The sequence below is a fragment of the Coptis chinensis genome, chromosome 6 (assembly GCF_015680905.1).
Source record: "Coptis chinensis isolate HL-2020 chromosome 6, ASM1568090v1, whole genome shotgun sequence".
Classification (NCBI taxonomy): Eukaryota; Viridiplantae; Streptophyta; class Magnoliopsida; order Ranunculales; family Ranunculaceae; genus Coptis; species Coptis chinensis.
Window position 1 is genome coordinate 12,442,642 of NC_141461.1, and position 15,317 is coordinate 12,457,958.

The 15,317-nt window shown below is 37.0% G+C and overlaps 2 long non-coding RNA genes across 2 annotated transcripts; both read left to right on the plus strand.

Moving 5' to 3' along the window:
• The first annotated feature begins 119 nt into the window (after window positions 1-119).
• On the plus strand, window positions 120-7,689 carry LOC147491510 (uncharacterized). The gene is made up of 3 exons (XR_015197852.1): window positions 120-300; window positions 7,165-7,473; window positions 7,572-7,689. It is a non-coding gene; the product is annotated as an uncharacterized LOC147491510 (long non-coding RNA).
• A 4,876-nt stretch (window positions 7,690-12,565) lies between these two features.
• On the plus strand, window positions 12,566-12,929 carry LOC147491511 (uncharacterized). The gene is made up of 3 exons (XR_015199210.1): window positions 12,566-12,643; window positions 12,722-12,781; window positions 12,863-12,929. It is a non-coding gene; the product is annotated as an uncharacterized LOC147491511 (long non-coding RNA).
• Window positions 12,930-15,317: the final 2,388 nt, after the last annotated feature.

The following is a 15,317-nucleotide window of genomic DNA, read 5'->3' on the forward strand; positions in this document are numbered from 1 at the left end:
GGGTAAACTTCTGCCCTTGCAACTTGGTTTTACGTAAGTTGAGAATGCAAGGTTTTCGTCATGAAATTTTGTATTTGGGTAGTAGAACCATTTGATATGCTTTCTCAATTGTAAATAGGTTCACTCTTGTTTTTTCAGCTTGTTTATTGCCATTGTTATATCCTAAGTAGTGAATTAGCGGCTAAACATTTTATTTATTTATTTGCAGATCTTTTATCACTTCCCAGTCCTTGTTAGAATCGAATTGGACAAGAGAAGGTCCTGATTGCTTTGCTCCAACTTGGGTTGCTTTTAGAGTTGGTACACTTCTATCTTCTTTATCGATTAAGTTTAATCTTTTTGGGTTAACCTTTGTTCATGTGTATATGACTTTATCAATTTTGTTTTGTGTACATGAGTGTGAGGAAACATGTTTTCTGTTATGCACCTTTGTTTTTGGATAGTACAACCATTTTTTTATTGGTCAATAGTCCATACATTTATAGTTTTAGTTGTTACTCGCTTAAAATGTTGCACTATTGAATTCAAGTATTGTTACTTTTCTTGTGTATATGCCCGAATATCTATTAATTCAGTAAGTTAACTTTGATTCTCATAGCATAGGTTTTACTTTCAATGATGTTTTTTTTTTTTTTTTGAATAAGTTTTTGGGGTTAGGCAGACCCCTACCTGCATTAAACTCTTATATAAACTTGACCTCTTTTATCCTCCTCCACAATACATGTCGGGTCTCATTTGTCTAGAGGAGGAACAAAAAGATAACCTCATTTACATTTGAAAGAGCTGAGAGAAAGTCTCACGCCCTATTACATTCTCTATAGACATGTATGAACCTAATAATGTGAGAAAAGTTAGCGTAAACCGCCTTTAATCTCTTTGACTAGATTGACACAAGATTACCATGGTATTTTCTCCTTACCCAAGAGAATCTTGATAGACCTAAGAGAGTCTGATGCTACCTCCACCTTCAGAATGTTAATACTCTGACAACCATAGAGACCTTGCAATATTGCCTTTAGTTCTTGAAATAAGACAGACTTCATCCCTCCTGAACCCGAGAAGCACATTGTAATATTTCCCTCACAATCTCTTATTGTTCCTCCTGTTCCACACCGATCATCAGACACTGCACCATCAGTATTCAATTTGAACATATCTTGTTCTGGCTTTAACCATTTGCAGAACTTCTGAGCATAGTTTCGGTATCTCACCATTATACCAAGTCTGTCTAAGAACATTCTATCACTATAGATATTCTTGACTTCATCCAATTGACTTTGTACATACACTTTCATATCTTGAAGGAGCCTCTGTTTTACCACCTGAGCTGGTTGCCTTTTGTTTTGGAATCTTCTCTGGTTTCTCTCAATCCACACATAGTAGATCGTAGCACAGATGTAGATTTTGGTGATCTCTGCTTGTAAAGAATTCGTGCTACAGTTACCTATAAGGTACCACCATTCTTCATTTGAGCTCAAAGCAGCAGGTTGACATCCTAGTAGCAATTTTACTTCCTCCCAAATGGTTTTACTATATACACATTCAAAGAACAGATGCTTTGAATTCTCCCTCGAGTTGTTGCACAAACAACATGAAGAGTTATTCAACACCTTTTTTTCTTGACAAGTCCGTCTTGAGTCGGTAAATTACCGACAAACAATTGCCATGCAAGAACGCGAGTGCTTAGGCATAACCATTTTCCCCAAACCAGATTATACCATCTTACCCTCTCCTAGGGACTCTCAAAGCATTGTAGGCAGATATAGAACTGTATGTACCTCTAGGATCGGCAAGGCCCGGATAATTCTATCCGAGTCGAGGAATGTGTTGATCTCAATGTTTAAGATTACGTTTCTCGGTTCGAGAATTTTGCAAATTATGCACAAGAGCATTCCATGTACCCGGTGATCAACTCACTTACCTTGGACTCCAAAGGCAGATGGATTTCATTCCTGGCATTTAGGTCTTCAATGAGAGGGCGTTGTGAGCACCATAGGTCATACCAGAGAGAAGTTTCATTACCTGTTGAAATACTATACTTAATGAACTTTGAAGCCACCTTTCTCAACTCAAGTAAGTTCCTCCACACCCACGAGCCCTCCTTTGGGCATGACATTGACCAGAAGTTCTTACCCTTAATGTGGTGACTCCAAGTCCATTTGACCCATAAACTTTCCTCTTTAGTAACTATCTTGAATATGAGCCCACAATAGGCTGCCTTATTCCATAGTCCTAGATTCATGATTCCCAACCCACCTTCTTTCTTTGTTAGTGCCAAACATTCTTTACTTGCGTGATGCATTTTTCTTTCCATATCCGGGCCACTCCAAAGAAACTTCGCACATTTTTGAAACTTGAGATATAATCGCCTCTCGGCAAGACAAAAGTTCTTGCCCAATACACATGGAAAGAGGAGAGAACCGGAGTGAATCAATTGCAACCTTCCCGCATGAGATAAAGCTCTTGTTTTCCAACTTTTGATTCTTGTAGTTATTCTCTCTATAAGAGGCTGGCAGTCCTTAATCCCCAATCTTGAGGAAATGAGAGGGAGACCAAGATAAGTTATATGCTCTTGAGCTAACTGCACTCCCAAGTTTGATGACATGAGTGTTCCTTCTTCGATTGTTAAACCTCCAGTGATCAAGGAAGTCTTCTGCAAGTTTACCATAAGGCCAGTTTCTTCTGAAAATTTCATGAGGATACCCTTTACAGCTAATGCAGATTCCATATCACCTTTAAAGAAAACTAACAGGTCATCTGCAAAACATAGGTTCACGACCTTGAGCTTTTTACATTTTGGGTATTCTTCTATAAAAACTTTCAATGATGTTGATATATAGTTTTACCTTAAAAAGAGGAAAACCTGTTTTTTGTACGTCTAGTTAAGCTATAAAATGAAGAAGTAACATGGTTACGCATGAATTCTAGTTTGTTCACCTCGTTATTTGTCTGTATGTATTAAATAGCTAGTATCGAGCAACCCCCGACCATATAATACGTAGCATTATTAATGTTTTATTAGAAATAAAGACTGGTCATGTAGTGTTCTTGTTAGATTTCATATCTCGCATATTCGTGGGGGATTAAAAAATGCCTTTTGATTACTTTGTTAACTGAACAATCTTTGTTTACATTCAGATTACTCTTTGACACCTTCAAAATGGATAAGGGTTGGATGTCCAAGGATAAGTTATCTATTGAATTCCAAGTAGGGGTTCGATTTTCTCACGGTTTGCGGGGCCATCTTTGGTGAGGAAAATCCTATCGATGTCCATGCAAACTATGCGGGAATGTCAAGAAATTGATGGAACTCGACGTTAAAAATCATTTGTATTTCAATGGCATGTGCCAAAGTTATACTACATGGACATGGCATGGGGAAAGAACAACAAGTGCAGCTCCCTCATTATATGGATCTGGATGAGCCTTCCCATCATCATTTTGAGTGGGAGCACAGTAGAGGATCTGGTGAAACAGCAAAATTGGTTCAAAGCCGCGACGAGATCGCAGATATGCGGTAACCCCTGAAATGATTAAGAAGTTGCTTGAAGATGCTGAGGAACCTTTGTATAGAGGATGTTCAAAGTATCACGGTTATCGCCATCGTTAACTTGTTCAATCTGAAAAGCCGAAGAGTGGGTGGTCCGACAAAAGCTTCACAAAGATGTTACAAATGATGAGAGACATGCAACCAAGCGAAGAGAATATACTGCCCAAAAATATGCGTGAGGTTAAAAAGACATTGGCAGTGTATGGAATGAAATATGAGAAGATAGATCGTGTCCCAATGATTGCATACTATATCGGAAGGGGTTTAGTGAGAAAGACATGCCCCTACGTGTGGACTTTCAAGATATAAGTTGAAGGATAATATGATTGAGCAAAGTAATGGTTCGCCTGCAAAAGTTTTGTGGTATTTTCCACCGATCCCTAGATTCGAAAAGATGTTCCAATCAGCAGAGACAGCGAAAAATTTAACATGGCATGCCAATGAGAGAGAAGTTGATGGGCAACTACGTCACCCAGCAGACTCACCCGCATGGAAGCTAGTGGATGATAAGTGGCCAGAGTTCGGAGCAGAACCAAGAAACCTTCGCTTAGCACTTTCGGCAGATGGAATCAACCCACATAGCTCTCTTAGTAGTAAATATAGTTGTTGGCCTGTTGTATTGGTCACTTATAATCTTCCTCCGTGGTTGTGCATGAAAAGGAAGTTTATGATGTTGACAATGTTGATTTCGGGTCCACATCAACCTGGAAATGACATTGACATATACTTAGCACCTTTGATCGAGGACTTGCAAAAATTGTGGAAGAAAGGGGTTAAGATTTATGATGCTTTCCAACGACAAGAATTTACACTAAAGGCTATTCTCTTATGGACAATTAACGATTTTCCTGCATTTAGTAATTTGTCCGGTGCTTGTGTTAAAGGCTATTACGCTTGTCCGATATGTGGTGAACACACAGATTCTTGCAGATTGAAGCATTGCATGAAGAATGTGTACATGGCTCACAGAAGATATCTTCCGGAAGAGCATCCGTATCGAAAGCAAAAAAAGGCGTTTAATGGTAAATGTGAGTTTCGATCCGCACCAACACCACTCACCGGTGTGCGTATATGGAAGAAGGTTAAAACACTTGTAACTTTTTGGGGCAAAAGTGACGAGTCAAAAAGGTTAAGAGCAAATATTGTTCATGATGATGTTACACGTTGTTGGAGGAAGAGGTCGATTTTTTTCAGGCTTGTGTATTGGAGACATTTACTTCTCCGACACAACTTGGATGTCATGCATATTGAGAAAAATGTTTGTGATAGCATTATTGGGACCTTGCTTAACATTAAGGGGAAAACGAAGGATGGGGTTGCTTCTCGTCGTGATCTTAAGGAGATGGGTTTGAGAAAGGAATTGGCACCGTAAAGAAAAGGATTGAGAACATACCGCCACCGACTTTGTTACACATTATCAAAAGCGGAGAAATTACGAGTTTGCAAAACCTTGCATGAGCTAAAAGTTCCTGAAGGTTACTCATCTAATTTCAGGCCACTTGTTTCAATGGAAGATTTAAAATTAGGTGGTCTGAAATCCCACGATTGTCATGTGCTGATGCAACAATTGCTTCCAGTGGCAATAAGATCTGTGTTGCCAAAGCATGTGAGATATGTAATTATTAGATTCTGCTTCTTCTTCAATGCCATTTGTGCGAAAGTAGTCGATTTGCAGAAATTAATTGAAACTTCGGAAAGAATTGGTAATCACATTATGTCTTACGGAGAAATACTTTCCACCATCTTTCTTCGACATTATGGTTCATTTAACCGTACATCTTGTGAGAGAAGTCCAACTTTGTGGTCCAGTTTTCTTTTCGATGGATGTACCCATTTGAGAGGTAAGTTTCTTTGAATATCATTTATAGTTCAAATTATACCAAGTTAAATATAGGAAATTCCATCAATATTCCTTTTCTTTTTGTTAAGGTACATGAAGGTTTTAAAAGGCTATGTAAGAAATCGAAATCGCCCGGAAGGTTGCATTCTTTGAATGTTATATTGCGAGAAGAAGCGGTTGAGTTTTGTAGTGAGTTTTATCCGATTTGGGTCTTTGTTGGTACTCCACATGTTGAAAGCAACACACAGCCAAGGAGATTATTTCTGGAAAGCCTCCATCGGTGGTGATTTGGTAGTTGTCGATCGGAAGTCCTTAGAGGAAGCACATGGTTATGTGTTGCACAATACAAATGTTGTTGAACCTTATATCGAAAGTAATGACATTTCAAATACATTTGAGGAGTTCAATTTTTTTCTAATTTTTTCGTCATATCTAACTGAGAGTTGGTGTTCATAATTTGTAGGGAGCATATGAACTACTTAAGGCAAAACCATCCCCCTTAATCAAAAAGCCAAAAGTGGTTACATGATGCACATATTAGCACTTTTAGTGATTGGTTAAAAAAAGGGTGAGTTACTAAACAACTTGAATTTTTATTTACTACTCTAATAAAGCGTAACTAATTTTATAAAGAACACAGGTTTAGGATGAAAGGAGCATCCCGGTAACAATGTCTCAAAACCTTACGTTGGATAGCTCAAGGTCCTCATATACATGTATTGAAATTTCACAATTATGTGATTAATGGTTGCCGTTTCTCCACAAAGGATCGCGGATCGTCCACGAGTCAATCAGAATAGTGGAGTGAGTTTAGTTGCCAGTGGAATGCAGATAACAAGTGCAAGAGATAAAAATCCACTCTTTTTTAGAAAGTTGCTACTATGGTGTTATTACCGAAATATGGTTGCTTGATTACACTAAGTTCAAACTCCCAGTATTCAAGTGTGATTGGGTTGAGAATCGGAATGGCATCAAGGTAGATGACTTGGGTTTTATATTGGTTGATCTTGGTAGAATTGGGTACAAATCTGATTCTTTCGTCTTTGCCTCTCAAGTGAAGCAAGTTTTCTATGTACCGGATCAGATCGATCCTAAATGGTCAGTTGCCCTAGCAACTCCTCAGATATATTATGATCATGATAATGAGAATGAAGATGATGACTTCATTGATGATGGTATTGGAGACAACATTCGCGAATGAAGTATTTCCGATATGGAATCTCACGGATGTGAATGACGATGAACAATCAATGTATGGATGTGAAGATTGTGAGGGGATCTGGATTGCTCACAAGCCTTCAAAGAAAAGAAAAGCACATAAATGAAACATTTCAGCTCTATTTATTTGATTATTGTATCTTTTATTTTCTTTTTCTTTTATGGTAGTTCTAATAGTGTAGCTTGAATTTTCGTGATTTAGGAGAATCTTGAGATGATCCGAATAAAACTAATAAAGCTTTTCGGGCCTTTGTTTATATTCAATTGTCTTGTTTATCTTGTTATTTTCATGTCATTGCTTGGTCATAATTCTAAAGCAGGTTTTTTATTTTTAATTTTGCACTTCTCTGCCTTTTTTTTTTTTTTTGGTAAAGATAGTCTCGCCTTTCTTTGTTGGAAATGCTTATGGGATGCATTAGTTTCCTATATTTTTGTTTAGATTGTTGATTCACTTGTCCATTTTCTTCGAAATTAGAAAATTGACCGTTAATCATCATACCCTAAAATTTCTACATAGATTTAACATGTGTTGTGCATTTTTATTTTTGCCATGTAGGTTATCATGGGTACAGAAGAAGATGGCCAATCAAATGACAACCGAAAAAGGAACGATGCAACTGAAAAATCGAAAAAGGGAAACACGAAAAGAGGAACAACAATAATGATTGAGCTTAACAAGAAATGGGATGGAAATAAAATTAGAGTTGCCTATGATGAAAAAGGAAGGCCAAATAATCGGGTAGTACGGAGAAAACTTGCTGGTATGGAAGGTGCATTGGCAAGGTCCAAGGTACCATTGAGTGAATTTGAAACTTGGCATGATTTACCAGAACCTTTGAGAGATGATTTATGGGAAGCAATGCAGGTACGTAATCGTATAATTCTATGCACTTTATATTATGAACAATTTGTTTTTTGCTCTTCTTCCTAAAGTCGATGTCTTACATGCTTTTTTATGTCTAGCAAATATTTGATATTGATCCAAATTGTATGGATAAAGTCATATCATCCATTGGGGAAAGATGGAGGACTTTCAAGACCAATTTGACTAGGAAATATGTTACTCCTTACATAAATGACCGTGAGCCCTCTTGGAGAAACCACCAAAAATTTATGATTTTATTCGGCCAAAATGATCGAACAGTTTTTGTGAAGTCAAGATTGACGGATGAGTTTCAGGTATGTATAGTAATTGTTTAAACTCGGGATGAATGAAATTCAAATTGCATAGTGATAGTTAGTTATGTATGTTCATCCCCTACTATACTTAGTTATTGTTGTCTTTTTGAATTCAAAGGAGTATAGCAAGCTGCAATCTGAGAGGAGAAAGAAGAATGTGTATAACCACCGACTCAGTAGATCAGGCTATGTTGGTCTCGAAGAAGAGATGGTAATCATTTAGTTTTCTAAATTTTCTGTTATTAATTTTTTTTTTTTTGTCGGTAAGTTTGCGAGGTTTTACTTTCTCTATATACATGGTTGATCTTTGAATTGCTCCATCTCTTCCTTCATATTTTGAATTTTCCCCGATCTTCTCTGCGCCCATGGGTACTTGGTTTTCTTTTCAGCCACGCTATAACATTTGTTGAGTCCGTTTTGTACCGCTATCTTACTTACTCCTTGTGTTAATGCCATCCTCATTCCTTGCTCTATCATTACGTAGAAATGCTTTGCGCCCATTCTCCCTCTATTCCTTGTAGAGTCCGTCAAGATTCAGATTGTGTATCTCCTTCTCTCGCTCTCATCCACTTACAGTACTCACACTTTTTCTGTTTTACTCCAACCTCTATCTCCCACATTTCCATGAAATTATGTGCTTCCGGTCCTTGCTCCATTCTTATGTTAAGAGCCAGTAGTCGTCTTCTTACATCTCCGATCACTGAGTTTACTAACCGGTTCAAGCGTCAACTTGCTTATTCTGAAAAATCTTGTCATTTCGCGTTTTCCAATCCTGTATACAAAAGCATTCCATGTAAACCTGTGACTATCTTGTATGCTGCCTTTACCTCGTGTAATTTTTTCAGCCCATTGTACCTCTTCTTGCCACATATGGGCCTGCTGAATCCTATCTTCTGAAGCAGTATACTACATAATGTTTGCGCAACTGTACATGTATGAAAGAGATGATCTACGGTTTGGTTTTCCTGCCAACACGACACAAACATCGGTTGCTACTTTCTTCCACTCTTTTAGTTTCGCGAACGTCTTGAGCCCTCCTTTCAATGCCATCCGGTGATGAAGGAATTTTCTCGTTAGTCAAATTGTCTTCCTACTAGAGGAGAATGATCCGAGCAAAGCCTACCAAGAACTTTATATGACCAACCCGGAAATTTTCCATGCTATATTCATGAATGCTCGCCTAGCTTACCCCAAGTTCTCGGCCGCTTCCCGGTTGCCTATTGCACCATGTGAAATGATACCCTTTGTTGGGGCCTCAAGCATCATATTGTGATTTATAACTTGTCGAATTCATCATTGCTCGTTAGAGGCGAGGCCACCCCTCTTTTCAGTAGGGCTTAAGTAAGTATTGAAATCACCAATCAATAGCCATGGCAAGTTAGGACCGATTAATGAGAGTGAGTTCTCTCCATAATTGTCTTCTACCAAGATACAAAGAATAAGCATGAACAATTGTAATCGGACAACCATTGACTTCCACCGTAATTTGCCGAGGAGATTGGACAATGAGGTTAGGTGTGCAGGTATATTGCTCTTCCACAAAACAAAAATATTTTGGCGATGAGATGGATGCCGATTGACATGAAGGCTAGTTAATCAGATCCCGGATTTGTAAAGAAATGCAAGTGAAACCGATTAGGGTCTACTAAAGGCTCAGCAATCCCTATGAAGTCGGGATCATGATCTTTTATTAGCTTAGACAGCCTATTTATGGTTTCTCATTTGAAATACCTCTAAGATTCCAATAAAAGCACTTCATTAGAAACTAGAGAGTTTATTGGGTAAATTGAAAGAGCTCGCTGAGAGATATTTTCCCGCTGACCTTGGACCTCAAGGGGAAGGTAATTCTTTGCCTTGTGGAGAAGGTGTTTGTTACATGCTTGCTTCTTGTCGATCACTATCAATCATGTCCGCCAAGCTCAATGCAAAGAATTCACCGACTTTATGAGGATCGGTGGCTACGCATCTTGATTTGGCATCCCAGCTTGTAAGCCCGCAAGGTGGAGAATGTGATCCGCTTCTTCATTCACTTTTGCTCTCGAGAAGCTAGTGCCACCATCGATTCCGGTAGGACCAACTTCTTCTAACAACAATCTAGCTGAAATATTTGTTTCAGTTGACTCTAGAAAGACAACAATCTGTTCCCCTCTCTATCCATTTCACTAACAACTTGTGGTGCTTCGTCACACTAGGATCATTATGGTGCAAAGCCACCGAATCGAGATCTTCAACCACGTAACTAGGTGCATCGACCACATGTCTAGGTGCATCAACAACCCCAAGGTGAACCATCGAGCAAGTTCCCTAGCATTACCGTGATTCAAGAACTTGTGAGCTCCTTTGATTTTCTGTTTGTCCTTCAAGAGTGTTAGCATTATCATGTTCCACTTCTTGCTAGAGCTTGAAATCTATTCATTCTTTGTGAGGTTTTCGCATTAATCGTGAATGCGAGGGCTTAGGAATCCAAGAGACCTTTGGATCAACATGAGGCTTTCTTCTTGTGTCCGGTTATCAAATCAATTTCAGATGTCCGATTAGGTGGTCAGTAGGTTCAAGGTTTATCACCTCACCTCTTGTCCAATACTCTAGGTCCTATTATATGTTCTTGTTTGTAGCAATGAATATACTCTAGTCTAATACAGTTTTTGTTTATGTTTAATAGAAAGAAGAGTTCGGTTCCTCGGTAGAACATGATGATCGGAGTGTCAAATGGCTAAGGGCTCGCCAAAAAAGAAGAATGGTGAATTTGTGAATGATGCTACTATGGAAATTGCAGAAAAAGAATTGTCGGAGTTTTCTTGAAGTTTTTGTTAATTTCTTTTTACTTTTATATATAAAATATTGAAATGTATTAACATAATTCTGTCATGTAGGCTCAATTGAAACCCAAGGAGAAGGAGGGGAATTTAGTAACTAAGGAAAGAATGATATACTTACTCGGGGCTTTAGGAACCCCAGAGCATAGTGGTAGAGTTAGGGGAGGGAGGTTTGTAACTCCAACAACATACTTTAAACTTCCTAGACGTACTTGGAAGAGAAATAGAGAGGAGCTTGAGACCCAACTACATGAAGAAAAAGCAAGAAGGATGGAAGCAGAAGAAAGGGTGAGGTTTCTAGAAAAGGAAAGTGCATTAAGGATGAAAGAGATGCATAAGTCGCCACCACCTGAGAATGTTGGATCTAATAGTGGTAGAAGTGATAATAGAGTAAACCAACAGGTATCAACTTAGTTCTGCATCTGATTATGACTTGTTTGTGTTACGCATTCGATTTCTTTCTTTTTTCTTTGTGGGACTTAATTAGATCTGTCAAACATACAGGTAGAAGATGGGGATACATTTAGCAAGATGTTGCCCAATCTTGAAATCAGTACACCCAAGGTACTTATCCTTTAAATTGATATGATTCTTATCACGATATATGCATAAGCTCTAACTCATATCCATGTTTCTTATAGGCTATTAAGTGTTCTCTGGCTTTGAGATCCAAAGGCAACATTGTTGCTAAAGGTTTACTTTTCAAGAAGACTGGACCAGAAGAAAAAGTCCACAACATTCCTTTGGGAGAACACAATGTAACGAAAGTGCAGATTGACTTAATAATGAAACCCGATCTCCCCTCCCAATACGATTACCAAGTGGTGACTTGGCGTTATTAGCGATGCATGGCACAGACTTTGTGGCATGGCCAAAAGAATTTGTCATAGTCGGCGATGTGGTAAAGAATCATAGAAAGATTAATGACGTATTTGGTTGATTTACACTTGTTCATTCATTTGATTCATTATGTTGTTTTCCCACTCATTTATGTAGGAAGGAGATGGTGATTTTGATGCATCCGAGAAGGCTAGAAACTATAAAAATCAAGGAAACAGTCAACATTTTATGTTTTTTCACCGATATCTTCTTAACACTTAGCACTTAGTACTTTTAGTGTACATATATTGATTTATTTTTATTAAATATGCAGGTGAAAGATGCTATCCCAAAAATGAAGAAGACTCCGACCAATCATGAATTCAGTACACCCAAGGTACTTATCCTTTAAATTGATATAATTCTTATCACGATATATGCATAAGCTCTAACTCATATCCATGTTTCTTATAGGCTATTAAGTGTTCTCTGGCTTTGAGATCCAAAGGCAACATTGTTGCTAAAGGTTTACTTTTCAAGAAGACTGGACCAGAAGAAAAAGTTCACAACATTCCTTTGGGAGAACACAATGTACGAAAGTACGATTGACTTAATAATGAAACCCGATCTCCCCTCCCAATACCGGTACCAAGTGGTGACTTGAGCGTTATTAGCGATGCATGGCACAGCTGACTTTGTGGCATGGCCAAAAGAATTTGTCATAGTTGGCGATGTGGTAAAGAATCATATAAAGATTAATGACGATTTGGTTGATTTACACTTGTTCATTCATTTGATTGATTATGTTGTTTTCCTACTTATTTATGTAGGAAGGAGATGGTGATTTTGATGCACCGAGAAGGCTAGCAACGATAAAAAATCAAATAAACAGTCAACATTTTATCTTCTTAACACTTTACTTTTTAGTGTACATATATTGATATATTGATTTACTATTTTTTGTAGGGTGTGAAGTGTAGTTTGGCTTTGACTTTGAAAAGCAACATCGTTGCTAAAGGCTCAGTTTTCAAGAATACTCGACCTCAAGAAAATATTAATGATATTCCCTTAGGAGAAGCCAATTTTCGAGTACAAATTGACATTGTAATCAAACCCGACCTCCCCTCTCCCAAGACTCGGGTTGGTGACTTGAGATTTGTTAAGGATGCATGGCATAGTTTTGTGGCGTGGCCAAAAGAATTTGTGATAATCGGCAATGTGGTAAACTATTAGACAAAAAGTAATGATTATTGGTGTTGACATGCATATACTAATTTTTTTTTCTCCTTATTCATGTAGGAAGAAAAACATGATTTACTTGGATCAGAGAAGGCTAGAAAGGATAACAAAGGCAAACAGGTCAAAGTTTACATTATTGTATTTTTATATGCATTTTGTACTTTTAATATATGACTTAGATTTATTACTATACTCATGCAGATAAAAGATTTTGGTGTTGTGGCTAAAAGTAAGAAGGCATTGCCTAACTTTGAAATTAGTACTCCACAGGTATTTAGCTTATTTCATTGATCATAATCCCATATATTTACTAATTGTTATTTATAGACTTTTGCATAAAGAAGAATTGGTTTTTCTAGGAACAATCTCATTTCTAGCATTCCCCAAAGACATTAAAGAGTAAATTCACATAGAGGAAGGTACCAATGAAAGGGTGGAAATGTTCACACCGCACTCATAGCATTAGATAGGTTAATCTAGTAAATAAGTAAAACTAGTACATTGGTAATCAAACACTATGTGCCGTTAATTATTATTAGAGTTTGGTGAACAATCTAAATTGGTTCTAGGATCGACTAGGAGGAAAAGTTATTTCATTTTGTATAAACTCGGGTTGTTGTGCCTCCCCGGTAGTATTGAGTTTTATCTTGCCGCTATTTCGAAAACAAATCCTCGCCATTTGTGACTCCTATACCGCTTATAAGTTGAATGATACTTGACAAGTTTCCAACCACTTTTAACATTTTCATTTGTGTCAATTATATTAGTGTTTTGCATTGTAAACTTTTTTTTTTGAAGATCTTAACTTAACTTAAGTTTCATCCTCATAACCTAATGGTTTTGCAGATGCAACTAGTTTTGGCAGGACTTTAGATTATTTAAACTTCAATCGATTTGAAAGTATGCGTTGATTTTTTTCTTTCTAGATTTAGCGATGATGTTTATAATAATAAGTTGTGAAGTTCTATCCATGTGAATTAGCTTATTCAAGTTAAATTTGTGCCCTTGTCCTTTTATTCTCTTCAATTTCTTTGGGTTTTCAATTTCAATTTGTTTTGTATAGTTTTGTTTTTTTTTTTTTTTTTTTTTTTTTTCTAGTAGCGTTAGTGATATAAGTCCATATCTATGTTATGCCCGTCAATATTTTGATTATTTCACATAGGAAAAGGAGGAAACACTTGATGAGATGGAATGTAGTATCGAGAATATGGCTTATATGCTTGACAACACGATGGAATCGCCCGATAATATTGTCATCCCTATAGAAAGGGAGCTTTTCGGGAAGAGATTGAGCTAGGCCATTTTTCCATTGAAAAATCTGATTTGTTGGATATTTGCAGAATGGATTGGCTAAGTGTCACCGCATGACTACATACATGAAGTGAGCTAAAGTTGCATCTCGCTTTTAAACATTTGTATTTGATTAGTAGATGCAATTATCGTAACATTTTTAATTTTTTTTTTTAGATATCTTTATGGGAGTTTCATGAGTTCTCAAGAAAGATACACATTTGCTAATCCTTCTAACTTCACAAACTATGGGAATGATGATGGGGAGAAAAATTCAGCATTTGTAAACACGATTAGGTTATGTAAGGCGCGGAATCAAATTCTATTGATTCCTTACAATTTGGGGTAAGTGTTTTGTTTGTCTCTTAATCATATTTATTACTTAAATGACTATACCCTATACATTATGGATTAATTATTATCTATTTATTTCATTGTAGGAGGCATTGGGTATTGATTGTTATTGATATATCATCACAACAAGTTTACCGGGTTGGATTCTTCCTCGAACCGACTCCAATATTCAGAATAAAAGTTCTTGTTGACAAGTAAGTTATGTGTTTCATGTATTTTCTTGTATGATTATAATCTTTTTCCTTTAAAATACCAACCCTTTAAGTTCTCGACTTTATTATAAACATATTCAAACTCGTATTGTCTTACATGATGCTTCTCGCTAGCATCCTCCTTTTTTAGTATATGTTGTGTTAATGCGCGGTGCCCTCAATGAAGTGAATGCAATGTGAGCTTGGATCTCAAAATGTTTGCAGCAAGGTCTTATATGAATATGTGTATACCCAATTTAATTTCTTTTTCTATAGTGCTATTAGAGCTTTCACTTATGCTGGAGGGAAAAGAATGATGGCTGGACCAAATTGGCAAGTGGTCAAGGTAAACAAAGGCAAATTCGTATATTTTTATTACTTTTTCCTTCCAAGTAAGTATGACTAATCTTATTATTTGTCTTGTGTAGTGCCCAAAACAACTGTGAGGTGTAGAATGTGCCTACTACGTTATGATGTTTATGAGACACTTTCTTAGGGATCCTTCTCAATCTTTAACAAATAAGGTAAACACATATATACTTCTTTGTCATATAATTAAATTAGAATATTAATGCCTTATAATATATTAGTTACGTTTTCTTTCCTTCTCTAATTTAGATCCAAGAGTTGGGGAAGATAGCAAAGATATACCAAAGATGAAATAAGAGACCTTCGCTCGGGTTCTACTTGACTTTATTCAACAATTCTCATTGAGTACAACTTGAAGTGGTTAAAGGCATTTGGGAGCTTAGACTTTTGGTGCATGGTGAGTATTTTCTTACATTGTTTTTCTTTTTAGAAATTATTTGCTAAATAGTATG